Source organism: Ostrea edulis, chromosome 1, assembly GCF_947568905.1.
Source record: "Ostrea edulis chromosome 1, xbOstEdul1.1, whole genome shotgun sequence".
Taxonomy (NCBI): Eukaryota; Metazoa; Mollusca; class Bivalvia; order Ostreida; family Ostreidae; genus Ostrea; species Ostrea edulis.
Window position 1 is genome coordinate 3,158,699 of NC_079164.1, and position 27,824 is coordinate 3,186,522.

Sequence of the window (27,824 nt, forward strand, 5' to 3'; positions counted from 1 at the left end):
ACATGGCGGGGTCGGTGTAAAGTTCTGATAAGTGTAATGTCCTGATGGACGGTGACCTGATGGGCAATAATTCTATCTACACAATTTAAAGCATATTTTAAAAATATGATTTGTCCTAATTCAGTAACTGAATATACGTTTTTTTCCCCATAAAATAATAGTATTAAAGAAAATACATGCAGTTTAATTCATCGTTTTCAAAACTGAGGGGTGTAATGTCCTGATATTTAGGTAAGGCCAATGATAAAAATTGTTGAGTTTCCGCTAACGTTCCAGAAAAAAATAGGGTTGGTAGGTAGGAAATAAATTTTATTTTTTTTTTAATTTTATTTTTTCAAAGTATGCAAAAACATTGTAAACTCTTAACAAGTGTAGTATAGGAAGGAGGAGAAAATCTTTGGTTGTACCGGGAATCGAACCCGGGACCCCTGCATTACTAGGCAGGTGTTCTAACCACTGAGCTATCCAGTCCGTATAGCCCTAATTACTACATTCCTCCCTCCTTAAGATCAATTATAATTTTATAATTGTCTTTCAATATCAACCCAGGTTCTTTTCGCCCCTGACAGGCCAATCTGCACCACCAGGGGTGGTCAACGGCACCAAATGTAGTATGGGAAGGAGAAAATCTTTGGCTGGACCCCTGCATTCCTAGTCAGGTGCTCTAACCACTGAGCTATCCAGGCCGATATCCACGGTCCGTATAGCCCCAATTACTGCACAAGTTAAATGTTCTATTGAATGTAAAACTTATACGGTACCAATTTTGATGCACCAGATGCACATTTCGACAAATAATGTCTCTTCAGTGATGCTCAACTGAAATGTTTGAAATCCGAAATAACTATGAAGTTTTAGAGCTAAATATAGCCAAAAACAGCGTGCCAAAAAAGTGGAGCCAAATTCGTCCAAGGATAAGAGCTATGCATGAGGGAGATAATCCTTAATTTTGAAATGAATTTCAAAATTTTATAACAGCAATTAAATATACATCCGTATTTTCAAGCTAGTAACGAAGTACTTAGCTACTGGGCTGTAGAGACCCTCGGGGACTAACAGTCCACCAGCAGAGGCCTCGACCCAGGGGTCATAATGTAAAACTTATACGGTACCAATTTTGATGCACCAGATGCGCATTTCGACAAATAATGTCTCTTCAGTGATGCTCAACTGAAATGTTATACTTTCAAAATAAAATTTTGCTTAAATTGCATTGCAAGTAAACTTTCAATCATAACATTTCACCCGTTATTGGCTGAGGATTATCTCCAGATGTTTTATAAGAAACTATATTTTTCAATGAAACATATCTAGCATAAAACACAAAAGTTAACTCCTCTATGCCACTATGCTCTACAAGTACCAGATATATTGTTTCTACATTTAGATTGGTTGTCATAGGTCAGGAATACTTCTATTGGATATGTTTGACAAGAAAATAATGTGATTGTTTTGAAAAAATATATTAAATCATCACCAAAATATCAACATCATTAACATATTTTAAGTTTATTAATACATTTCTGAATGTATTTTCACTATCTAAATGGAACAAGGGTAGGAAGACAGTCTGGGCAGATCCCACTTATCCTAATAGGATCCAACTCTCTTCCAGCTAAAACTTTTTACCGGACATAAATTTTTATTTTAAAAACAATCTGCACATCTTTTTTTCCTCTCGGCTCTCACCAGCCATCGACCTGGATGCGCTCACTGCTTTATTTGCGGTCTTTTTCATAGTGTTTTCAGTTAGAACTGCAGCAGAAACCAAGGATGTGCATACAAATTTGACAGACTGGACATTCATGTCTGTCACTCTGCATCATGACCCCCATATAAAACTAGGGTCCCCGTGTATACACAGTAATGCCCGCTGAAACGATAGCATAAGACAGTGCATGGCTATAAATAGCCACCGTCTAAAAACAACATAGGAGTTGGCAATTTTAACAAAAGAAAGTCTTCTATGAAAACATGACACTTGGCAGAGTCTCTCGACCGTCTGTTAACTTCAATTGTTAAATCACCGTTGCGTGAGCATGCATGGAGGTACTAGCCACTAGGTCATGCTGTTAGTTAGAAACATCAATGTTGTTTAAACGCTTGACCCAATACCATGCAGTTTTGTATATCATTAAAGCGTTTGAATGACTTCATCTCAATGTCTAACTAAAACGAAAACCAAGAACCGGGAATATATTTTTTCCAGGAAAATGACGATTTTTTTTTTAAATATCGAAAAAAAATTCTAGGGTCGGGGCTATAATTTAGGGTCGGTCGGGTTAGCGGAAACACAACACATTTTATCAGTGGCCTAATGTCCTGGTATATTTAGGTAATGTTTTATGCACCCAAATGAATTATGTTTATGATTTGGTTTATATCTTAATATTGGGGGCGAGTTGTCTCATGAGAAGGGGGCAACTTGTCCTGAGAGAGAGAGCGTGTTGTCCTAAGAGGGGGCGAGTTGTCCAGCATTCGATCTTCAGGAAATGATGACCCCTATATATTGATTTTGAGGTCACTTGGTCAAGAGTCAAACTGGACTCTAGAATATACTGTATGTTCAATATTTTGGGAACCCTTTGCTTAACAGACATCAAACTTAGTACATCTTCAGGAGATGACCCCTATTGATTTTGAGGTCACATGGTCAAAGACCAATGGTTGAACTGGACATAGTAATCACGTCCCTAGAAATAGAAATCCAAGATGGATGCGACTGGTGACATCGAGTGAAAGTTGATATTTTTTTACGTTTGCGAATAAAATTTGGCGATCCTTGATCTGAAATAACTACAGATTGCACATATATGGTAAGTTTAACCTGTTTTCTACTGATTTTACTGGATACGTTGCTATGAATATTTATTTAACCAGCATTTTACGAAAGACTTACAAAAATATAGGCTATTTACATCAAATCTAATATAATTTTTTCATTAAGCATGTCTCAAATATCTAATATAAACAAAAAAGTTTGATAAAAATAAGTTTTAAAGTGTATTTTCAAAGCTGTGTAGGGGCAACTGTTTTCCTCTCTTGACGACCTAACGCTAGAACGATAACTCGTATATAGAATAGAATATGATTTATTTCCAAATTAGGGCCCTCTCGGGCATACAGCATACATGATTGTTAACATTTCAATGTGCAATGACGATAAAAAGAAAAACAAAACAAGAGTAAAATCTGCACTATTAGTATGAGCAATGTTCATACATGAGACATTTGAACATGATAATACTTATTTGCATTATGTGTAAGTACCACCGTGTATCCTAATGCAAAACAGTCAGAAATACACATAGGGGGAAAATATATATATATATATATATATATATATATATATATATATATATATAGATAGATAGATAGATAGATAGATAGATAGATAGATGTCCACATATATACATGCACACAACAACTCTACATGTAATAATAGTAAAGGTAGTAAAGTACATATGATTAACTCCACTGTAATGCAAAAGATACCACGGGACAGTGCATGGTACTAGATCAACATGTCATGTTTATAATGAGTACATATGTGCAATATGGTTTCATATGGTTCACACATAATATACAGTAATACTAGTAGTATGAGCTTAGACAATGTACATAACACGAGACATTACTTGATGTAATATATGTAAGTACCACCGTGTATCATAATGCAAAACAGTCAGAAATACACACAGGAAGACAATAATAACAATATATGCAATGACACATAATAATAGTAATAGGCACGTAGTACAAGTACATATGATTGAATGGAATGCAAAAGATACCACGGGACGGTGCATTGGTACTAAGTCAACATGTCATGTTTACAAGGAGTGCATAATTATGTATAAACATATTGGTTTGAACTTTCACATGTTTCATTTTATATTGCTTCTTTAATCAAATCGCAAAGGGCTACAAGTACATCAGTATTTTCACAATTGAGTAACCATATTAATCTATTCATGCAGGGTTTGACACTAAGGCACGTCCGACCGACCGAGTCTACTAAATGATAGGTCCGGTCGGGTAAAATGTCTATAAACTAGTCCGACTGGTCGTGTTGAAAAGATGAATAAGAAACTTTACTTTAAACCATTAAAAGATATTTTATTCTTAACTCCCCCCCCCCCCCCAATACCTGTTAAGAGTTTGCGAGCAATTTTGAACCGATTGATGACATAATCTTTATTTTCAGTTCTAATATATTAGTCACTGTCAGAATTGATGTTTTAGGACATTTATTCAAATACTCTGAATGTTAAAGGGACTGGTTCACGTTGAACAGAAAAGAAAGGAAAAGGTTGGGATGAAACAAAGCAGGGCTTATGAAAGAGAAAAAAAATAAAACGGTTGAGGTCATTTTATTTAGCAAATGGACTTAATGAATTTCTGCGTCGGATAGAATTTAAAGAAACAGAATATGCGTTTAATTGAAAATAAAATCATCAAATTGAATTACGAGACTTTTTTTTTTTTAGAGACTATTAAATACTTTTTATTCCAAACTTCATTTAAATTAGGTATTTATATATGAAGAAATCCCCAGGGTTTTTTTCTTCTGGAAAGTTGGTCAGGGCTAGTGGATGTAAGGTCAGGTCTATTAAATATCATTCGAAGTAGCCCGACTGGTCTAGTGCTCTAAAAAGTAAATGTCAAACCCTGTCATGTTGTCAAGACTCGAAAAATGTTCACATTGTTGTTTTATAATTTCATACATATTCTGCCTGAGTGAGTTATAAGTTAAACATTCAAAAATTAGATGAATTTCATCACCAATTTTACAAGAAGAACACTTTGTGCAAAATCTTAAATGTCTAGGGATTCCTGAATAACGACCTCGTTCTACTGGTAAATTGTACGCTGATGTATGTAATCTTGCAAGTGTTTTACGTTGTGCAGGTGGTAAGAGTGTTAAGTAGTTTTCAAAAACAAAATTAGTTTTAAATTTAACATAAATTTCAAGTTTTCCATATTGTAAACTTCTGATATGTCCCCATTCTTTCAAATAATGATTGCATAACAATTCCTTACATTTTTTCTTAAAAATTGATAGGTTATTGATTGCAATATGATTGTTTCTAATTCCAACAATTCCAAATAACTTTTGCACCACACCATACCATGACTGCGATTTTAATGTACAAGCATTATGCTTACTTTGCATGTATGCAGCATTTAGTAGAGGAAAAGAGGTACCCAGATTTTCTAATCTGTTTACATATTTTATTATATTTTTCACTACATCAAAATGTAATGGAAACCTGCCAAGTTCGGATAGTGTTGCAAAGTTTGAGCTTTTTCTATGAAGACCTAGAATAAATTTACAGAATTTTACATGGAGGTTTTCACATTTTAATTTAGAGTAAAAATCATGTAAGGAGATATCATTGCGATTGAAAAAAGAAGGGCGATTAAAAATTCCCCAAATCTCACTGCCGTAAAGTAAAATTGGCTTGATTGTGTGATCAAAGACATGAAGGGATGTTTTAATGCTAGGTTGTAATGATAACAAATCTTTATGTAGTTTGAAATATGCTTTCATTGCCTTTTTGTACAGATCCTCTTGAGCATTAGAAAAATTTCCAGCTGTATTGAAATATATTCCCAAGTATCTGTATAAATGTCATACTTGCAAATCAGCTGTTCAATTAATAATCATTTCTTGTATATTTTCTTTGTTGAAAGATCGGGAAAATGTCTCAAAATTGTATATTAAAAAATAAAAGAAATGAATAACAATTGAACAGCTGATTTGTAGATATATATTTATGCGAGTTATCGCTCTTGCACTAGGTCGTCTAATAGAAAAAAAATTGTTCCCCATACTGAGCTTTATAAATATATTTTCATCAAAATTGTTTGTGTTTATTCTATATTTAAGACATGCTTAATCAGAAAATCATATTAGTTTTGATGTATATAGCCCACATTTTTGTAGGTCTTCTGTAAGTCTTCCGTAGGTCTTCAATTACCCGTAGGTCTTCAATTAGGTATGCCCGAAATGACAGTTTGTTGTTTTTTCACACCACGCTGGTCAGCCGCCATATTGGCAGGAAGTCTCAGTTTGACTTGGAAATTTTTTTTTCACTTTGAATTAAATTAAGATTTTTGTGATTATTTTAGGATTTAATATTTAATTACAGAATCAATTTAGATTATTGACATTTGCATTTTTGTATATTTGTGCATTGTTGTGTATTATACATCTTTTGATGAAGCGTTGTCTGGATGGGTGCAGGACTTTTCGGCACCAAGACGTTTCGGCACTTTATTATTAAGACGTTTCGGCACCAAGATGTTTCGGCACTTACTTTAAGATGTTTCGGCACCAACAATTATCTTTTATTTGGCACTGATTTATAATTGATTTGATAATACATTATTTTATTTTAATCTGAATTTTATATTATACATTAATTTGCTATTATATACAAACTTCGGATAATTGAAAATCTTGGGGGGGGGGTGTACATCAAAGCAATTTAATTGGGCCCTCCGTTGAATGTGTAAATTGTAAAAGCAACAACACCCATATCCTTCTCCCTATTCAGTGACTAGGTGCTAATTAGGAGGAGATAATGAAGAGTCCCAGTACACAATGAGGGCTTCACATCTAATTTCTGAAGAGAAAACCAACGATGTCAGGTCAGTATGAATTAAATTATATGCATATATATTTTAAATTAGATAAAAAAGATTTAGTATATCTTATTTTTATGTCCCACTCGATGGTTGGATTGTTATATCCCCTCTGAAAATACAGCAGGATATCCCAGGAAGTCCCAAGACAAAATCCCAGGATTTATCAGGATTGTCCTGAAAAGTCCTGCTTTTTTGAAACTGAGATTGACAAGGAATTAGAGGGACGGTATTGGCAGTGGGACATTTCAGGACTTTTAAGGATAATTTCCCCATTGAAAATACAGCAGGATATCCCAGGAAGTCCCGAGACAAAATCCCAGGATTTATCAGGATTGTCCTGAAAAGTCCTGCTTTTTTGAAACTGAGATTGACAAGGAATTAGAGGGACGGTATTGGCAGTGGAACATTTCAGGATTTTTAAGGATAATTTGAACACTTAAATTTGCCTTTTATAGTCCTGCAAAGTCTCACTTAATCCTGCAATCTGAAAGGGGAGAAAGTGGGATTATTCTGGACATGTCTTGGAAAGTCCCAGTAGACAGGACTGGGATTTTGCAGGATTTTATTGGATCTCCCTAAAAATCCTGCTTTTTGAGTTGATGCAGGACTCCTGGAAAGTCCCAATTTATCCTACTAACCTGTTTTGGTCTTACCCTACTGTGGAATAAAACTCGAGATCCAGGATATGTGATATCTTTTCTGTAAAAGTGGCAATTAAGAATGAAATTATGAATCAAAATGATAATCTGATAATAAAATTTATTTAACATACATATATATAAATTTCTGCAATACTTATATGAACTTCCAACGCAAGTACTTTGAAAAGTTCATTTAAATTATGGCTGGGGTGAGCTAAAAAGCACTATTTCTTACATAAACAAATAATTAAACAAGAGGTCAATGGGCCACATCGCTCACCTTAGTCATCTTGGTCCATATTTAAAGATTTCCCATATACTTGTATGTAAAACTTTTGTCCCTATAATGTGACCAAAACCTACCCTTTGGGGCCACGATTCAGGGTTGTCACAAGAAAATATTGAAGACGAGTCCCGGTATCATGGTTTGTAAGCAGCTTGAGTCCCATGAAAGTTGAATTAAAGAGTCATTTAGATTTTTCCTACACCTTTATTTATACCGAGTGAACACAAGCTAATGTCGTACCTCTGTTCACTTTCATCTTCAACAAATGGCAAAAATCAGTTAATTTTCGCCAAGCCCATGCATAACAGTGCAGTGATCACTTTGTACACATGAAATTAAAAGTAATCATTCACGACTCGGTCTCATACAACTAATTGCCCATTGCAAACAGAATTACTTCCCCGAATCCTCTATCATCGTTACAACCCTATTCAGTATTAAACAAAATTTTAATTAAATAATTATTGTGATAAAATAGATGCGTACTAATTTTGTTTGTAAAATGATGTAAAATCTACCAAAGTTTACAAACTAAGCTACTTTCAATTCCAATAAAAATGGCTACCAGAAGACAAACATTTATAATTAAATATAGATCCTGATTTGTAAAAAAATGAAAAAGAAACATATATAAATAACTGCCTGTGAGTGGCAAAATGTTTTTTACTTTGTATCTAACTTTCAATATTATATTCTAATTTGCACCTAATTGACTGCACTAAACAAACAAGTCGGATTGGGACACTGTGAACTCGGTGGTATCATCTCGGTTCACATTAGAGCGTAACGTTTTACCTAGATTTTTTCCTATGAGTTTTAATTAATACACAAATCAGGGCTTCTAAGTAAAATTATGATTTTTACTCAGAGTCCGAGACACGTCTGCGGGACTCGCCATATCAGACAAACCCCAATGAAATTTCTGTGATCCTATTCTTGCGTTAGTGACAACCCTGTGAATTTTACAAACTTCAGTCTACACTATGTCGGGAAGCTTTCATGTAAATCTCAGCTTTTCTGGCCAAGTGTTTCTTGAGAAGACAATTTTCATAAAGATTTTCCCTGTATATTTGTAAGTAAAACTTTGATCCCCTATTGAGACCCAACAATTTTTCCGATTATCTCCCCTTTGAAGGGGCATGGCCCTTCATTTTAACAAACTTGAAAGCCTTTCACCCAAGGGTGCTTTGTGTCACTTAGTTTGGTTGAAATTGACCGAGTGGTTCTGGAGAAGATGAAAATGTGAAAAGTTTTCGCCGACGACAGACAACGAACAAATTTTGATCAGAAAAACTCACTTCAACCTTCGGCCCAGGTGAGCTAAAAAAAAAAATTTAAACAGGTATTATCAAATTGTCCCTGAAGTTGAATTTTGTTTATCTTGATGTCACTGGTAACCTGGTTCAAAGATCTATTTCTTCGACTCGTGGGTGGGGGAAGGTGGCTCCAGACCTAAACAACTTGAGACGGTCTCTCATCTTGTTTCTAACTTCTTTGAGGGCCATCTCTGGATTTTTCTCTGGTACAGAGGCTTAAAAGATAGCATAATGAATTATTTGAGAGGTTGCATAACAGGTTTTGTAAATGAACATCATGCAAAATTTAAAATATCTATGTCTTGAACTTGTATATATGCACCTTCTGCATCGTCTTCCCTTTTATCTAAGCCATCTTTGATCTCACGGGCGTTTTCCTGTCACACTGCATGATGTCGGTTCATCCACTGAAGACAGTGCCTTATTAAAAGTCACTTGATGATATTCTAAATTCATAACTATCTCTTCAAGTCCATGCTACAATGAAAGAGAACATGTACTAGATAAAAATATTGGAGACAGGATAATTTGTTAAAGTGTGACAATTTCACTAGACTACCAAAAAAGACGAATTATTACAAACCAAAAGTAAAAATACTAACCAGCAACGCCGTGTATTTTGAACAACTAGGCCTATCCCCCAGTTTCTGAGTGTAAGGTGAATCCTATATTCCTATCTGGAATCCATTCCATGCTTGATTGCATACTGATTCTGTTGAATGTTCTCCATCCTTGCGAATATTTCCCTGACTTCGCGCCCAGAAAGGAACATTGAAAAAAAAGCGCTTTGATCACTTGCGTGAACGTCAGGTCGTACACTGACTGACTCGTCCCATGTCAACACGTAACCAAAAGACGATCAGTAAAATGTTATACAATCGACCAGTGGAAACCCAGTGTATAAGTCTTCATATATATACATATGATATATTTTATACATGATATATCTTATATCGAATTAGAACGGGGAGAAGAAAAAAACACGACAAGCTTCGTACATTGTACAAGTTGACCGAAACGACATCACCGGAAGTAACAACTTTCAAAGAAGTCATTTATGATTTAAAGATTTGTGAATGGAAATCAATAACATCGGAATGAAAAAGGACTACGGGGTAACGGATGACACTCTGTAAGTACCATATGCTTATTTTGTTTACGTTTGTAAATGATTACATGCATTGGAAAAATACACGCTTGATCGCTGGACCACTCGAAATTCCTCGATACAATCATTCTATTTACAGCTTAACATATCAAAACAAACAACTCTTTTTTTTAACGTAAACCATTGACTGGTTCGATCTAGATGGAAAGGGTATAATCACCAGAACATTGTATCATGGATATCCATCATTATGATTCTGTTTCGATCAGTTGACCTTGTTCTGTAATTATTACTGCTTCGTAAAATAACTACGGACAGTACGGTTACAAAATTTAGCATGGCAAGCTGATTGTATCCATCAGTGATAATTTATTGCTATTTGCACCTCAAAACATTGATGTGTCAAAGAAACTTTTCTAAATATAAAATTTTTAATCAGTGTCTTGAAAATTAAGTTTCTTCATTAATAATTTGTAATTAATTATTATTGCAGGAGATTGAGAACCCAAAAGGTACATGCTGTGCAAGAAAGATGTAAACATACGAATTCCTAAATGTACTAAATATTAAAACATCAACTGCAATCTTCAGTGGTGACATCCAAAAGTTGATATGCCATTGGTACTTCAAGTGATACGACCGTGACATTGGAAAATCCTTTTAACTTATCATCACTTGAGCCTGAATTGCAATCCTTTTGATACAGACATTTTTTTAAGTTCAGTTTCGAACATTAATGCCGCTGTGTCATCTCTGGAAATGGAAAAGCCTACCACAGAATCTGATGAATTTTTTAACATTCTTTCACAAAAAGGGATCTTCTTTATTTTGAAGAAGGTAGCCCAGGAACTGGAAATCTGTTATCAAAATGATCTTAATAATACACTGGACAATATTCTAACCTAAAAAAACCCATGAAAAACCCGATTGAACTCCTGTGATGAAGCATCTCAAAACTCAAATTATGGTAGTCTTTCAAGTGACATTGAGGATTTCAATAGCGCATTTGACAGTAAAGTGATTTTTATTCAAGTTCAGATTGTTGTTATTATAAATTTATAAGAAGTGTTCTCATAGCCAACATTTTTCAAGTCTACTTTTGATGAAATATAGTCTTTTCTATTACAACTTATTATGACATGATTGTTGTTGTATACAAAAATGTTCTTATCCACGAATCATTCACTGTTCTTATAGGGTTTTTTTTAGCCTGAACTATGTAGCAATGACATGTCAAGGTAATCCAGAAAAGGTAAAATCTTTTCTTTGATATGACAAGGATTTAATTTTGTAACAATTAATATCTAAAAGTCCTGTAACCCCCATTAAAGTCCTTTATAATCTGACTTCACTGGTTGTAAGATTTTGAGGGTAATTGCAAGACTTCTCTCTTTGCATACTTTTAATACGAAGTCCTGGAAAGCAATGTAAAGTCTTGCATTATCTTGAATGTATCAAGTATGAAATTTTTAGGGAATTTCTGGGACGATGTTTTCGTCTTCATTTTGTAATAAAGTCCTGAAAAACACAAGAATGTCCTAGAAAAACCTGCTGCTATGAGAGTGGGACTTTGTAAGACATTTAGGTAATAAATATGTCCTAGAAATTCTTGCAAAGTCACTCTTGATGTAAGTGGGATATTCCAGGACAAATGCAGAAACATGAAGTCCTGTATTATCCCACTGCATTAGGACATGGGAGAAGTGGAACTTCACAAGGAAGTCCCAGGACTTCCAGGGATATCCTTCAATTAAGCAAAAAAGTGGGATTTATTTTCAGAGGGGATATTATACCAGCTTTGTTTTAAGCATTTTAACTAACGAACATTGACAAAAAAATATGATGGGTAAATCATCATTAATTTCAATTTCAGATAAATTTTGTTGTACAGTGTATATTTAGTTGTATGTCACATGTGAACATACATGCAGCACATTGTTCCTTATTTATAAAATATATTTTAGATCTTTAGATCTCTTAGTTTTTTTTTTAATTGTGTTAATTTTTGGTAAAAAAAAAATATCAAAAACCCAAACATTTTCTCTGATCTATAGACATTCCATAACTTAATTGTTGATGGTAAAAAGATATAGCCTGCAACTGTTCTAGTGATTTATATATGAAACACACCCATTCTCTGTCACCCATAATAAATGCATTTCATGTTTCTATTTGCTGAAAGAATATAGTAGTCTAATGTTACCCTTCTTTCATATAGATAAATAATTGTAAATAACAGAAAAATAGAGGTGACATAGTTACTGTAGCAAAAGGCATTTCAAAACGAAAATTCATATGCCGCAATTTAAGAACTTTGAATGGATACAGAGTCTTGGAGTATATATTCCATGTAGCTGGAAAACTACTCCTTGGACGGAGAAAAAAATATTTCTGGCATGACATATTCTATTGTTACGCTTAAATGTCATATATCAAATATTAATATTGATTACGTTTTCTACATTTGTAATAATAATAGCTTTTCTGATATATTTTTTCAATAAGTAATTTAAATATATCACTATTTGCATTATAATATGTCCATTGTTTAACAAAATGGGGGCAGCTCCCACCCCCATCCCTCGATTCTACATGCTTGATATTTTATAGAGTCGCAAATACAAAAGAACAAGTTCTCCTTCCAGAGTTGCATCTTGCGTTAAATTGCAGATGCTATGTACGTTATCAACATAAATATGTAATTCTTCTATACAAATGATCTATTATAAATAAAACTTTTATTACATCTTATAGAACCACATGTACTGATTCTGAGCAACGTCGTATCGAATTGGAAAACCGCTATAAAACATTTCATCTTCCTTATGTTACACGTTTTTCTTTTTAAAAGGTACTTACAATGTAGCTTTATAGAAAAATAATAATATTGTATCAAATACTATGGATAGTTGATATAGATGTCGGGATTTCACATGCATACAATAAAATTATCGGCTAGTTAAAATGTAAGTTATTATTACAATTATTTGTGCATTGATTTTTTTTTTATTCTCACAGACAAATGCATTGCATGCAATAAGAGTGTTCGCCCCAGACAAGAGGCCATCCAGTGTGAAGGATGTGAACTATGGCAACACAGAGCATGTAATACTGGTATGATTTTATTCTTTTACTTAATGAAAAATAAGAATGGAAAGCAGTTGTATAGTAATGATTAAAAAATTCCATCAAATGAACAATGTAATAGAACACAAATTTTAATAATATGACAGGAATCACCCGTGACCAGTATAGACGAATAGGGAAACTGCAAGAAGACATCCAGTGGGTTTGCGCCCGGTGCTTGGAAAATCCTACTGATACAGAAGAGGTACTGGTATACGTTATATTTACATGAATGCAATAACATTAAGAACATTTGTATTAAACATCTTGAAATAATTAAGAACATATAATTGGAAATTAGTAACGAAATATCCTTGACATTTGCTTCCACATAGGACAATTAAGGTTTTAAAATGGATAAATTAATTCTCCATGTCAGGAACACTCAGTAGATGAATCCTTATTAGACACTTCTATAAAAATATATTATATTCTTTCAGTTTGTAGCTGCAGCTGATGCCACATTTCACGTGTCAATAGCCTCCCTTGGTTCATCAGTTGCTGAACCCGATGATGAAGATGAACAGGAGGATGAATCTATAGTAAGACTTTGAATATTATACAAAATTTAATATTATAATTAGCATACTTAATTCTGAAAAATCCGGCCGACTCGAATTGGGTATACCCAGCGACGTGCTGACAATCAAATGACCCGGCTAATGAAAATGACGTTTCATACAACTTTCATATACCACAGAGTGCATGGATACAGTTTCTGAAATTGCAAAAATAGCGCCATGGATGCTTAAGGAACCACGTACTTCATCGATGAACACATAGAACATCAAACCCGACAAAGGCCATTCGATTTTTAATCACTTCTCGCATTGATGAAACAAACATTTGAATAATTTGTTGCCACATTCTTTTTTGCTATGTGTTTCAAATGTTTAGTGTTTTGTATTTTGATTTTTTGATTCATATTCAGTTTGAAGTTCATTCCTTAAACCGTTAATATATTCACAATCGAGAGATTAGAAGATACCAGAAATTATAGTAACGAACATTTGACTTTAATCTAATTAATGAAAAGATGTAGTGTTAACTTTCGGAATTACTAGAATAAACTGTAATTCATGAATAAATGTTATACTTTGTACACATGTAGGATAGTTTTACGTTTATTTGACACACAAGGAAGTTGTATAGACGTCGCACACGGTACTGTTGTCACTTCTCGATTGAATTAAGGCGTCCCATACAAAAATAAAGTAGAACAGATGCATAAAATGGCCTTTTGTGTTTTATATGGAAAATATTTAATCGAAAATATCCGAGAACGAAACGACGTTTAAACCGATACCCAGTAGGCTTCCATATATTTTCATTGAGACATGTTTTTAACATCACGAGACTATCACGTGACATTATATATTTAGAACCAACAAAAATTATTGTGATAATTACAAAAGTGCAACGATATCGGTTTCATGCAGGCCGACCCTTTTAATATTGTAAAACAGAGCCTCCTTAACATTAACTGAAAAGTTTTGGGAGCAAGTTCTCCGATAGAAGGAAGGAAGTTTAAAATGCATCTAATGCAGCATATTTCTTAATTTTCGAGAGTATGCGAGAGTTTATCAGATGCGAAAAGGGGTTTCTTTTTGTGTCAGAAGTTGCTCTCAACACTTTTCTGATATATCAATGTAATAAGAATATGAATATATAAACATCAAGCACCAGCATACACTGTATATCATTGCAGTTTTACATTTACTGCAGCTGGTCGCAATAATTATGTAAATTAAACGCAGTGCTAATCCGAATCAGGAGAATATGTAGGGGCGATTTCAAGGTAACAATAAAAAATGAACATCACCTTCGTGCAAACTAGATATGATAAATGCAGAGTGATTTGATATGAAAAAGAAATAATACATGATTATATGATAAGCATTTGATAAGAAAAATTTTCATGTATACTGCTTATCACTTGATAACGGTAGTAAATAACGACATACTAGTATGACACTTTCCCCGCGATACAACTGTAAGAACTTGTACGTCGTGACGTACGTTTTCATTGTGACGTCATATGGTGAGAAGTGCACTGAGGTACATTTAAATACAGCACTGTAATTGTTCTCGGGAAGCCTTAACTGAACTGAGTTTATGTTACGCTTATAACGTCATATAAATTGTGGCAAAATAATCACGAAAACAACGTCACATTTTAAACAAATTCATTATCTCCAAGCTGTAACATCATAATTAAAGCACATGCATGATTTATCGTTTAAAAATTCAAAATAAATCTTTGTACGTGTATAGTGTACTTTCATAAAAATTATGAATTCTTATAGAAATACTCCAAAGTATACGTACTGTATTTATTTCACCGTGCCTACAACAGCAGGCATCTCGTATGAAATAAGGGTACCCGTTTCGATAGGTTTCGTTTCGCTTCGGTAGATTTCGTTTCATTTCGATTTTTTTGAGGGGGTGGGGGGGGGGGGGGGGGGGGGCGGTGGTCTCGTGAAAACTACGTGAATTTAGATTTTTTTGTGTCAGACGTTGAACTTTTAATCTCGTCCCTTATATTATATGAAAGTTTGAATGGTAGTGTATATGGCGTGTAAAACGGTGTATTTATACACATTTTGATTTATATGCTATTTCAGGGAGAACAAACAATGATCTAGAAGGTTGACACAACCAAATCAACTCTAGAATGAACTCCAGAGGACGAGTCCCATTTTACCTCCTATTACAAGAACTGTACACGGGGGTCACTGCCATCCCCATGCAGGCCAGGCTGCTGACGGAAGGGAAGATGGAGAGACTACACAGGAAACAGTCCTCCAGACTCAACGGTAAACTATTCCAACTTTGGGAGGAATACAATGCCAGACAGATCAGCACCACCCAGCTGCTGAGAAAGTGCTCGTAGTTATATGGACCTGTTGACATCTGATGTTAATTTCTGTTCTGTTGTGTTAACGCGTGTGACTTAAGGTCATGTTTAAGAATTATTCAGAAAAATGAAGCTTTATATCCTATTGTTTTGGTTGTAGTTCATTTATTAATATTAAAAAACTAAAGACACTTTTCAAGTACCACAACATATATACGCCTCCTGTACTTTCACGTCGCATGTTTGCTTAAGATGTCAAGGGTCATATGACGTCATTTGACCAGATTATACAAGACGCAAATAGATGATCATAAATCGACACGGCGCACAGCCAGCTGTATATAAATCAATAAAAACATGACATAATAGAAAAGAATAAGTTTCACAGAATCGAGTATTCACTGTCCAAATTGGATCATCCGCTTGCAAATAAGTTAAAAATGGCCCGCAAGATGAAAACCTACCCCTGCACTTTGTTTATTTGTGTTTTTTCTCGAGTTCAGTGTATTGTTCAAGAATATTTCAAGATTTGGACAGTGATTTCTAGATAAAGCCTTGTTCAAAGCTTTCAAATAATCTCATGGTATCACAATACATTTATTTTCCTCTTACCGCCGTCCAGTTTTATCTTCGATATGCATGTAAACACGCTATCTAATTAATATTCAAACGCAGCACTGATGTAGAATATTGATCCAAAATTAGATACTGGAAAGGGAAGTAACACGGCGGGAAAATTACAATTTATTATCTAAATGTATACATGATACATGTACGCAGGACAACCAATGTATTTTAACCAAGAAACATTTACTTTAGTTTTAATCTTTTAACTCTCTCTCTCTCTCTCTCTATTGTTTATTCGCCAATCAAGGTTCCCTGGGAAGGGGGGGGGGCATGTATAGTAATGAAAATAAGAAAACAATCATTCAGAATTACTAATACTATCAGAGTTCACACTTCTGCACTGCACATATCTATAACTATGTATGAAATACTGATTGCAGACAAGATTTAAATTAACAACATGATATATACAATAAAATAACCCAACTGCCTCACACATCAGTTTCTGAGACAGTGGACGGGTCCAAGTGTGTTGTGTGAATACATATAAAATTGTAATCAAATCAGTATTATTATAGTTTAGTAAGTACAGTATGCAAGTATAAAACACATGTACATGTAGGATCCAGTTGTTCTGAATGTTTTATGCTAATGCAGAGAGGTTAGAATAGAATGATTATATAAATGAAAACAATTAATTGTATGAAGTGTTCAGTAAAGAAAGTATGAATTGTTGACTTGATTACAGGGGACACCAAGGGACAGTGCCTGTTAACAGTCTGGTAATAAATTTATTGTACCGGACTGTTGGTCTTGTACTCCCAGTAACCAAGACAGTTATATTTAGCAACTAATTTCAGAGACATTTTAAACTCTAGTTTGTATTCAAACATTGTACGTTTGTAACGACATAATGATAACGGAGCGGAAAAAAGATCTGTTTACAATCAGATATCTTAGACCTCATGAATGAATGACAGTCTGATAACCCCCCCTTTTTTCCCCCTATCGTCGTCAGGGACCATTAGAAGGGAGCTGGTTTTAATCAGACTACACACATAAATACATATACACTATCTACCCTCGATCTAGGCCTAAAACTATGGAGCGCCAAATTAACATAAACTCAAATAATTGAAGATATCTTCAATTATTTGAAGATATCATCAATTCATTTGATGCGCGCAACAATTGAATTAAAGATCTCTTCAAATAATTAATGATATCTTCAATTCTGAATTATTGGGCGCATTAAATGAATTGATGATAGCATTAATTCTTCTGCTGAATTGATGCGCGCTTAATTGAATTAATGATCTCTTCAAATGAATTAATGATATCAACAATTGAATTGATGCGCCCTACAATTCAATTAAAGAGAGCAATAATGGATATAATGCGCACATTATATCAATTGATGAGAGCAATAATTGAATTGATGCGCGCATTATTCATTTGATGAGAGCAATAATGGATTTAATGCGCGCATTAATTCAATTATTGCTCTCTTCAATTGAATTAATGATATCTTTAATTCATTTGATGAGAGCAATAATTCTTTTAGAGAGAGCAACTAAATAATTAAAGATATCTTCAATTCAACATATCCACAATTGAATTAATGATCTCTTTAATTGAATTGTTGTTCTCTTTAAAAGAATTGATGCTCACATTAATTCCTTATACAAAAGCATTGTAAATAATTAAAGATATCTTCAATTGAATTAAAGAGAGCATCAAATTATTTATACCGAGCTCTAAATCAATTATTGTGAGCAATATTTCTACGAAATTAATGCTCTCATCAATTGAATTGAAGAGAGCAATAATTGAATTAATGCGCGCATCAAATCTATTATTGCTCTCATTAATTCAATTGATGCTCTCATCAATTGAATTGAAGAGAGCAATAATTGAATTAATGCGCGCATTAAATCAATTATTGCTCTCATTAATTCAATTGATGCTCGCATTAATTCAATTGATGAGAGCAATAATTGAATTGAAGCGCGCATTAATTCATTTGATGAGAGCAATAATTGATTTAATGCGCGCATTAATTCAATTAAAGAGAGCAATAATTGATTTGATGATATCTTCAAATAATTGAAGATATCTTCAATTATTTGAGTTCATGTTAATTTGGCGCTCCATATAAAACGAAATAATTCCTTCAATGCGAATGTGTTAAACAAACAAGTGTGTAACATATGTATTACATATATTCAAAAAATATTTCTTCGCTTTGGTATGAATACAACAACACACCAGTATCTATATATTTTTTTTGAAAATTTAATCTGATGCAAAGAAGTATGCATTTAATTTCACAGAGATCGGTGCGGTGTTGAATTATCTGCATTACCTCGAACACATCATACGTGATGGCCATTAGTACAGCAAGTTCTTATATTTCTGAGCTTAATAACAGATCGAACTCAGTGCGTAATTTGTAACTGACGATTCGCGGTGCAAATCATGCGTTGATCCAGGAATATAGTCTCGGGTGTCAATCCCTGCATTGGGGGTGGGGTGTGTGTGTGTCTAAACAAGGTTACAAACATGCAGTATCTACTAAATAGATGTAGAATATATACAAAAATATGATACACTACATGTATGTGTTCACGAAACACTGTTGAAGGGTGGTTGTCTATATCTGGACCCATGCTGCTCTTGCAATGAAACACAGTTTAGGGAAGGGGATAACTTAATTTGATAGTTTTAAAAACGATTAAAATGTCATGGAGTTATTACTTTTCAAATTGAGTGGGTTTGGGTAGGAGTCTGGATCGACCCATGCAGCATCTGCTCTTGCAATGAAACATACATAATGAGGTGGGGGGGGGGGGTATATGTATCTTGTTCTACAATGAATATTTGTATTATATCACTGTATATAAAAAAAAAATCCGTGGGAATACTTAACGACTCGAGTTGGATTTCTTTTAGAAATAGTTTAAGGTTACAACTTGAAAATCAAAATTGCTTTCAACAAAATATGTATCTAGAATACAGCCATCATACAAGCTACTGGAAAACCAGAAGTGACACATACTCCTCCACTACTTGGGGAGGGGGTATATTTTCCCAGTTTTAAGAAATATTCTTAATTCATTATTGAAAATAAAGATAAGTGGCTGCAGTGTGTAAAATATCTAGTTCACCAAATGAGTGTCAATCTTTTTACTTCATATAACACCCCCCCCCCCCTTCACTCTCAAATACTTTTTATCACTTGACTATGAAAATGTAGAAAGATTAAAATTTGAAGTACTCAGTCAATGCAAAGTAATTCAAAGTGAATTTCAATTAAGTTTCAATAAAACTATTTCTCATTTTGTTTTGTGTTTAATTGAAAACATTCATAAAACACAAGATTAGATGCTTTTTCAGCAGTCATTTTCTTCATATTAAAACTTGACAGTTTACTAAAGTTCATAAGCACAAATGTTGATGACAATTCACATCATTGAATGCAATTAGTGGATATGCTGATTTGACCACTATGTACAGCGTAGTAACCAGCTGATGGAGATGAATATTATCTACTGGAGTCAATATGGCTGTCATCTGTGGGTACTAAATGAAAAAAAAATGAAAGTTGCCAGTCAAAAATATTTAAAACACAATACTGTAGGTCTAAGTGTTCAAGTTTATATGTGCATTATAACATAGAAGCATTCAAATTTCATACCATACAGCAATATCAAAACATGCTTCATATGAATTTTCTCTTATTTATCATTTTGAAGAAATTAATATTGACTAGATGTAAATAATGCCTATATTTATGTATATCCAGTGCCTGATTGGATTATTTAAAGTTTGTAAAAATTACCTTGTATGTACATTTGTGGTCACTGGTCTAGAGATGTGGAAAATTGGAAATATCATGCTCTTTGAAAAGTTCACATTCTTGTTGGTATCATGCACATCTGTAAATAGCATTATCTCATATTATAAATACATATGCCGCAAACATTCAATGTATTAAAGAAGGGTCTCAAATACACATAAAAAACGTGGGCAATCAGTATGCATTCAGGGTCTTTTATTTTTCTTCCATTTATTCAAACTGTAATGTAAGCGAAAATATCCCAAGTTTATTTTTTTTTCTAGTATGTCACTTGATAAAATTAAATGTGACTGTAAATCTAGACAATCAAAATTAATATAGTTACACGTGCATTTGTACAAGATATTACCACAGATACCTGATGCACTGATACTAGCCCCCCCCCCCCCCCCCCCCCCCCCCCCCCCATTTTTGAAATATTTTTTGCAGTGATAAATCTGAAATGTGTTGATTCCCGGTCTAACTCATTTCTTTTTCGATTTTTAAAGTACTGTAATCGTTTCACACTTTTTGTAAGCTTTAGAGATTGGCCTTGTCCGGGTATAAAAAAAAAATGAGCACAAATTTTGTAATAAATTACAGGTTGCTAATGTTATACATGCAATACTAAATTATATATACAGTTTGACGTTATATGTACATGCCAAATATATATAAACGTCTTTACAAATATGCATATGAACTGTTAGTATTTAGTTTGTCATCATTATACATATCTCATATTGTGTAACATGATTGTATGCCAACATGCTTGGTGAATCAATAGATAAATTAAATCATACCGGTAGAAGCTTACAAAATGCATGAAACGATTACATAAATCGAAAGAAGGATGAGATAGACAGGGAATTTACTTATTTCAGAGAAATCATAGCAAGAAAAAAAATAAAAAGAAAGAGGGGGAGGGGTGTGTGTGTGTGTAAGTACATGTAATATCCATACTTTAGGTGCCTGTGGATTTTACTGCCTAGATACCCGCCTGAACTCATGTAAATCATGTTTATATAAACAAACAACAACTGGTACCATTTGAGCATCAGTTCTCTAACATATAGGCTTATTTTGCGTGTGTGCACCTAATATGCTACACATCAGCTACGTGTGACGTGTGCAGTATGTAAACAAGGAACATCAAACTATGTAGATCTATATACTACCTCTAAAGTATTGAGTCAATGTATAAAACACAATAAATGTTGTCTACTTTCATTGTTGACAACTTTGGTTTCAGGTATTCATACATCATTATTTCAATTACAAAAATTTACCTTGCTTTTTCCGATTTCAAAGTTGTACAGCTGACATCTTATGAACGTCGCGTCGTCTTTGCCATGTGCCTAGTAAGCGCATTTTAGACGCTGATTCCAACCATACGACAAACTTCACCGGGGTATTTCTCATCATAAGGCCTTGTGGTGTGTTGTCAAATCAGGAAAATTTGACTTATTTTAAGCGTAGAATAAAGGCAATATTCCGATATATTTTTATATGATCCTAAAATTAGAGTTTGTGTATGTGTATCCAAATATGGATTGATCAAGGCGGAGCAACTGTCATGACGTATCAGCTCATTATGATCTCATTATCATACCGAGTTCATTCGTTGCCTTAAGTGTCCTGCGAAGTGTTACTTCAGTGGTTTTGGGGGAAAATGTTTGACTGTATAATTCATTAATTTATTTGAGTGATTGAAAACTGTATGATGGTAAATGTTTGTTTGACATAAGTACTGCTAAATAAAACACATTTAAAAATGCTTCATTTGGTTTTTACTTTACTAATATTGAATTTGCATAGCAAGCAAAGCACTACATAGAGAAGAAAAGTAAGCAATTAAAGCACTACACTTATTGATGCTCATCACAAATGCTCTATTAAAGCGGCATGGACACGATTTGAGCTGAAAATTTTCAAATTTTATTTTTCCATTTTTATTGTGAATTGTGAGCTTTACCACTGATATTCAAATTTTTGCTAACAATTAGAAATACCGAATCTAAGCATTCTAAACATAAAAAATGGAAAAATAAAATTTGATTTTTTTTGGTTCAAATTGTGTCTGTGTCCCTTTAATGAACTATGCTAAGGTCAATATGACAGATTAATAAATATTCCACTATAGTCTTTTAATTAGAGAGAAACTGATAATGATTCTCGTTGAAAATATCATAACATTGAAATATGTTCAAATGAAATCGGTGATTTTTCTCATATACTTTTTTTGACACGCTGTTTTTGGCTATAATAGCTCTAAAACTTCATTGCTATTTCGGATTTCAAACATCACTGAAGAGACATTATTTGTCGAAATGCGCATCTGGTGCATCAAAATTGGTACCGTATAAGTTTTACATAATGTTATATGCAACAAAACAATATTTCCATTTTCGAGGGGATAGAATAAACAACAAAAATGAACTTTTCATACAACATTAATGGTAACATTTGTTGGGGCAAATTTTGTAATAAAAAAAAAATTGCATATAATTTGAATGTGATTTATCTTTTTATTGATGATATGTATATATTTTCAATAAACATAAACATGCAATGAGTGAAAATCGCATTCTGTCTAAATTTCATGCAGTTTTATCCGCCCGACAATGAGTTAACAACCCTCAGATTACAAACGTATATTGTCAAGATTTTTTTCCTCTTTATTATTTTTTCTTTGAAGTTTTATTTAAAGTTGGCACTGTGAACAAGCATAAAACAAATATTATGAGCTCTACAGAGCTCTTAAACCGACTATCACAGACAAAATAGAATACAAATATCACAAAGGTAAGCATGCAAAAACACATATATACATATATACACGCATATTGTATAAATAGAAGTTAACAATTAAATACAAAATAAACAACTGCCTTTCACTATAAAATTTAAGCACTGAATCTAAACCACAGCAGCAAGAATTGTTAAGAAGCACTAAAACTGTTATAACTGAAAATAAGAAAAAATATAATAATATATATAGCAGTTTACAATAGCTAATTTACAAAGTATACCAAAAAAAGGGGGGTGGGGGTGGGGTGGAAAGATGTTCAAAATAAAAATGAATCTTTCAACAACAACAAAAAAAAATAATATTAAAAAAAAAATGGGTAGTAATGCAAATGAAAGGATTTTGAAAATAATTTTAAAATATGTTAAGGTGCTATGAAGCATTTATATACAAATATATTTATAACGGACTTTTATAAACAATCACGGGTCTTTCGTTTTAGGTAGTGTACTGCGAACTTATTGTACACCGGTATCTGTTGTTTGTCTACTAAACTGCAAATTGTCCAATATTCCATTTATAAACATAAAACAAAGTTTAACAAGTATCTAGTCATTGTCTAACAAAATTATTATGAAGTCCCGAAACGTGTTACCTGAAGTCCCGAAACAAGTTACCTGAAGTCCCGAAACGTGTTGTCTAGTCCCGACACATCCGGGTCGCGAAACGTCGGGCTCCCGAAACGTCTGTAATTCGTCTGGATTGGGCTTACGAGCCCACCCAGACACCCCCGCGTTCACGTGTCGTGCCCCTACACTGTCGCAGTTAGCTTCAGGTAGAGTTGATAACCCATGGGGTTATGGGGGGGGGGGGACTTATGACGGTATGTCAGGCCCCGGGTTAGAGCCATATTCCCAAGGTGGATCCTTGGTTGGCGGCGATCCCTTTGTCACGCCGTCCTTGCCTTCCTGTTTGAGGGAGGGGGGTGGTAGGTTGAGGGGTGCCCCAGGAGGGGGAGTGAGGTTATCGGACACTCTACTTGGTTCTAGGGAGGGGGACAGCCCAGAATGGGGTATACGGCGTAGGTGGAATTCAGCAGAGAATCTAATTGGCCTAGATTCACCCAGAAAAGGTTCTGGAATCGACACTTCGTGGTCTGGGGATAGGAATAGGTGGGAGGAGGATTTCTTGTCCCCCATGGGGGGGTCAGTTATTCCTAATGTCTCGGCAAGGCCCACACCGGGTAGGGGGGATGGTTTCGACTATGGATTTAGTTCAGGGACTTTCCCGGAACATCATACCCCCTCCCTGCATCCCTATGCTCCAGGGTCACGGAGGTTTTCGGCCCCACTCCCTCGCTCGTGGGCCGGTGATCAGGCTGTAGGCCAGCTTAGTAAGAGTTTACCCCTGGGGGGCTTAGGTTCACGCTCACAGCGTCCCACTCCCAGACAGGATCCCCCAGTCGCCCCTTTTTCGGAGCCAGGGATTTCCTATGGGAATTATCACCCCCCACAGGCCAGCCAAAGCTATGACCTACTTACAGGGTCCCCACCCCCACATGCCCATCCTTCACATGTGCAAGACCCTTGGGCTGGGGGGAATACCCCCCATCCCCAGCATTCGGTACCCCCTAGGCTTGGCGGTTACGCTAGCACACCTATGCCCTACCCTACCATGATGACTCCACCCTATCAACAGGGACCCTCCGCTTATCCTGGCACCACGGCCTGTGGGTTAGGGGACGAGGGGGGTAGAGTAGCTCACGTTCGGCCCCAGTTAGGTGTTCCTGACACACATACCCCCTTCCTTGGACCGTTGACCCAGGGGCCCGCTCCGGTGCCCCACCTCCCCACGCCCGCCCCTCAGTACCCTAGGTCTGGGGGATACGCGACGGGCACTGGAAGACACGCGCCTAAGTACAAGGATTTGCGGTATGATGGGAAAACTAGCTGGAAGTCCCTCCTGCACAAATTCGCTCGCTTGGCCCGTAGCCAACAGTGGACCGAGCCTGAACAGCATGGCCAATTCTGCTTCTCCCTGGAAGGGACCGCCAGTGATTACTACACCCTGTTGCTGGACACTGATCGCAACCTCTCATTGACCGACATCCTGAGGAAATTTGAGAAGCGTTTTGGATCCTCAGCGCCAGACTTGTCACACCAGCTGAACTTTCAATCAGCGTCCCAGAATGCAGGCGAGTCTTTGAGACATTGGGCAGATAGGGTGCTTACCCTGGCCACACAGGCCTTCCCATCCGTGCCAGATGTTCATACTCGCGCCATTCCGCGGCTGTGTTATGGCGCCGAGGACCGGGACGCAGGACTCTATGCCCTGGATGGCCAGCCCAAGACGGTTGAGAAAGCTGTTGATCGGATGCAGTATTACCAGCATTCGAGGCAGACTAAGTCGTCAAAGCCTAGGCGGGATGTGAGGCAGGTAGCCCAGGAGGAGGCCCCCGATTCTGACAAGGAACTCAGGGAGATGCGCCAGCGCCTTCAGGAGATAGAGAAGGAACTCCGAGGGCGGACCCCCTCTCCTCGGAGACCTTCATTGCCACCTTTGAGCGGCAATCGGAAGTCAGTAGGTTGCTACAAATGCGGGGCCATGGGGCACTTCAAGAGGGAATGCCCGGAGCTGAAGGGGAAAACTGAGGCGAACCAGGGTCAAGGGGCCAAGGCCAAGCCTAAGGACGGCCACGAGACGCAGTAACGTTCGTCAGAACCACGAGGGCGGGGAGCCAAGACCCGCCAGTCACAATTTAGTGGAGGGCCTACGCAGCGGGAAGTCAGGGTGCTGACTCCAGAGCGCTCCCCAGTTAGGCCAGGGCCGTGCGACGCTCGCACGGGGACAAGTCGGTTTGCAGGAGGACACAGGCAGGCGCCCTCCTGCATGCGCCGCTCCAGGAAGGGCACACTCCAAGTGCGGTTCAAAGAGGCATCCGAGGAGGAGGAAGAGGAATCCGATGACTGGGTTATAGGGTGGGAGGAGGACAAATACGAGCCCTCTCCCAAGGATATGTTGTCGGGATTCAGGCTCCCTGAGGATATCGTGGTGCCGGAACTGCCCAGGTTTGGGGCAGAGAACCAGGCGGATGGGGAGGAATTTCCGGAGGATTCGGAGGACTTGCCGGATCAGGAGCCCTCGCTCATTCAGGAGGAGCAGGCCGGCGCGTACCTTGCGCCCAGGCCTAGTGAGTGCCCGGAGCCAGTTAAGGCGCAGGTTCAGTCCAAGGAGGAATGTGGGCTGGGGGTGGTCAGTGGCCAGGCGGAGGACGGGACAGTGGATATGCCATGCCGGCATGCGGGAGAAGCCCATGAAGACTTGCCTGTGCCTATAGGGCAGATACGCCCAACCACCGGATTCATGGTCGAAATGGTAGTCCAGGGAGTCAGACTACAGGCAGTGGTAGACACTGGGGCGGAGGTGAGTGTGCTGCATTGGCCCTGTGGCAGTTTGCCTGGGAGACACAGAACATAACGTCGACCTGTATGTGGCTCCCCTGCAGGACCAAATGCTGCTAGGTATGGAGTTTTTGCATCAGCAGAAGGCCCACTTAGACCTGGAGCATGGCACCATGACTTTGGGAAAGGAGAAGGTCCCTATGACGTTCGGACGCCCAGGAGGGGGACAGGAGGCCCAGGTTTCGGTAACAAAGTCTATCAGGGTCCCAGCTGCCTCAGTCGTCTTATGCCCTTGTCATTTGGATAAGGAGTTGGAAGACTTCGTAGTCAGCCCTCAGATCACACGACTCTCGAACGTATTACTGGTGCCGCACACTTATCACACTGGGGGGAGGTCAACAGTGACCTGCATTATCAACGCCTCGGACGAGGATGTGTCCATCCCAGAGGGCAGTGTGATAGGCTCGGCCTCGGAGGCCGGATTTCGGACGCCGACTCCGGACTATGTCCGGAATGTTTGCAGTGTGGCTAATCCCCACACTGATTCGGGGGCTGAGGTCCCCGAACACTTGAAGGACCTCCTTGATCGCTCGTCCAAGGAACTGACCCCAGAGGAGCGGCGGATGCTCGCAGACCTGCTCAACGAATTTCAGGACGTATTTGCTACGGGGGAATTCGACTTCGGCAATTTCACGGCTCTGGAGCATGAGATCGACACAGGCGAGGCTCGTCCAGTTAAGGAGAGGATGAGGCGCACCCCACTGTTCTTCGTGGATGAGGAGGAAGCACATCTTAATAAGAAGATGTTGGATGCAGGTGTGATCCAGCCCTCGGTGTCAGAGTGGGCCTCCGCCCTTGTGCTGATCAGGAAAAAGGACGGGCAAGTTCGGTGGTGCCTAGACTACCGTAAACTCAACGACGTGACCCGGAAGGACGTATTCCCATTGCCCCTCATTGACGAGTGTCTAGACACTTTAACTGGCAATGTGTGGTTCTCGAAGTTCGATGCAAACTCAGCTTTTCACCAAATCAAGATCAGCCCTAAGGACAGGAAGAAGACCGCCTTTGTCACGAAGTACGGGCTCTTCGAGTTTGTTCGTATGGGATTTGGATTCTGCAATGCGCCGGCGACTTTTTCCCGCGCCATGAGCCTGGTGTTAAGGGGACTCACATGGAGTATAGTCCTGGCCTTCCTGGATGACGCATTAGTCCTCGGTAAGGACTTTCAAGGTCATTTGGACAACTTGAGAGCGATATTCCGGAGATTCCGGGAGTTCGACC

The 27,824-nt window shown here is 36.9% G+C and overlaps 1 protein-coding gene and 1 long non-coding RNA gene across 3 annotated transcripts in view; both read left to right on the forward strand.

Annotated features, from left to right (window-relative positions):
- Positions 1-27,824, forward strand: part of LOC125664485 (uncharacterized) — a 299,224-nt gene that overhangs the window by 72,397 nt on the left and 199,003 nt on the right. The gene's annotated exons all lie outside the window — the stretch shown is intronic.
- LOC130050873 (uncharacterized) lies at positions 12,677-13,671 on the forward strand. The gene is made up of 3 exons (XR_008799247.1): positions 12,677-13,119; positions 13,239-13,336; positions 13,572-13,671. It is a non-coding gene; the product is annotated as an uncharacterized LOC130050873 (long non-coding RNA).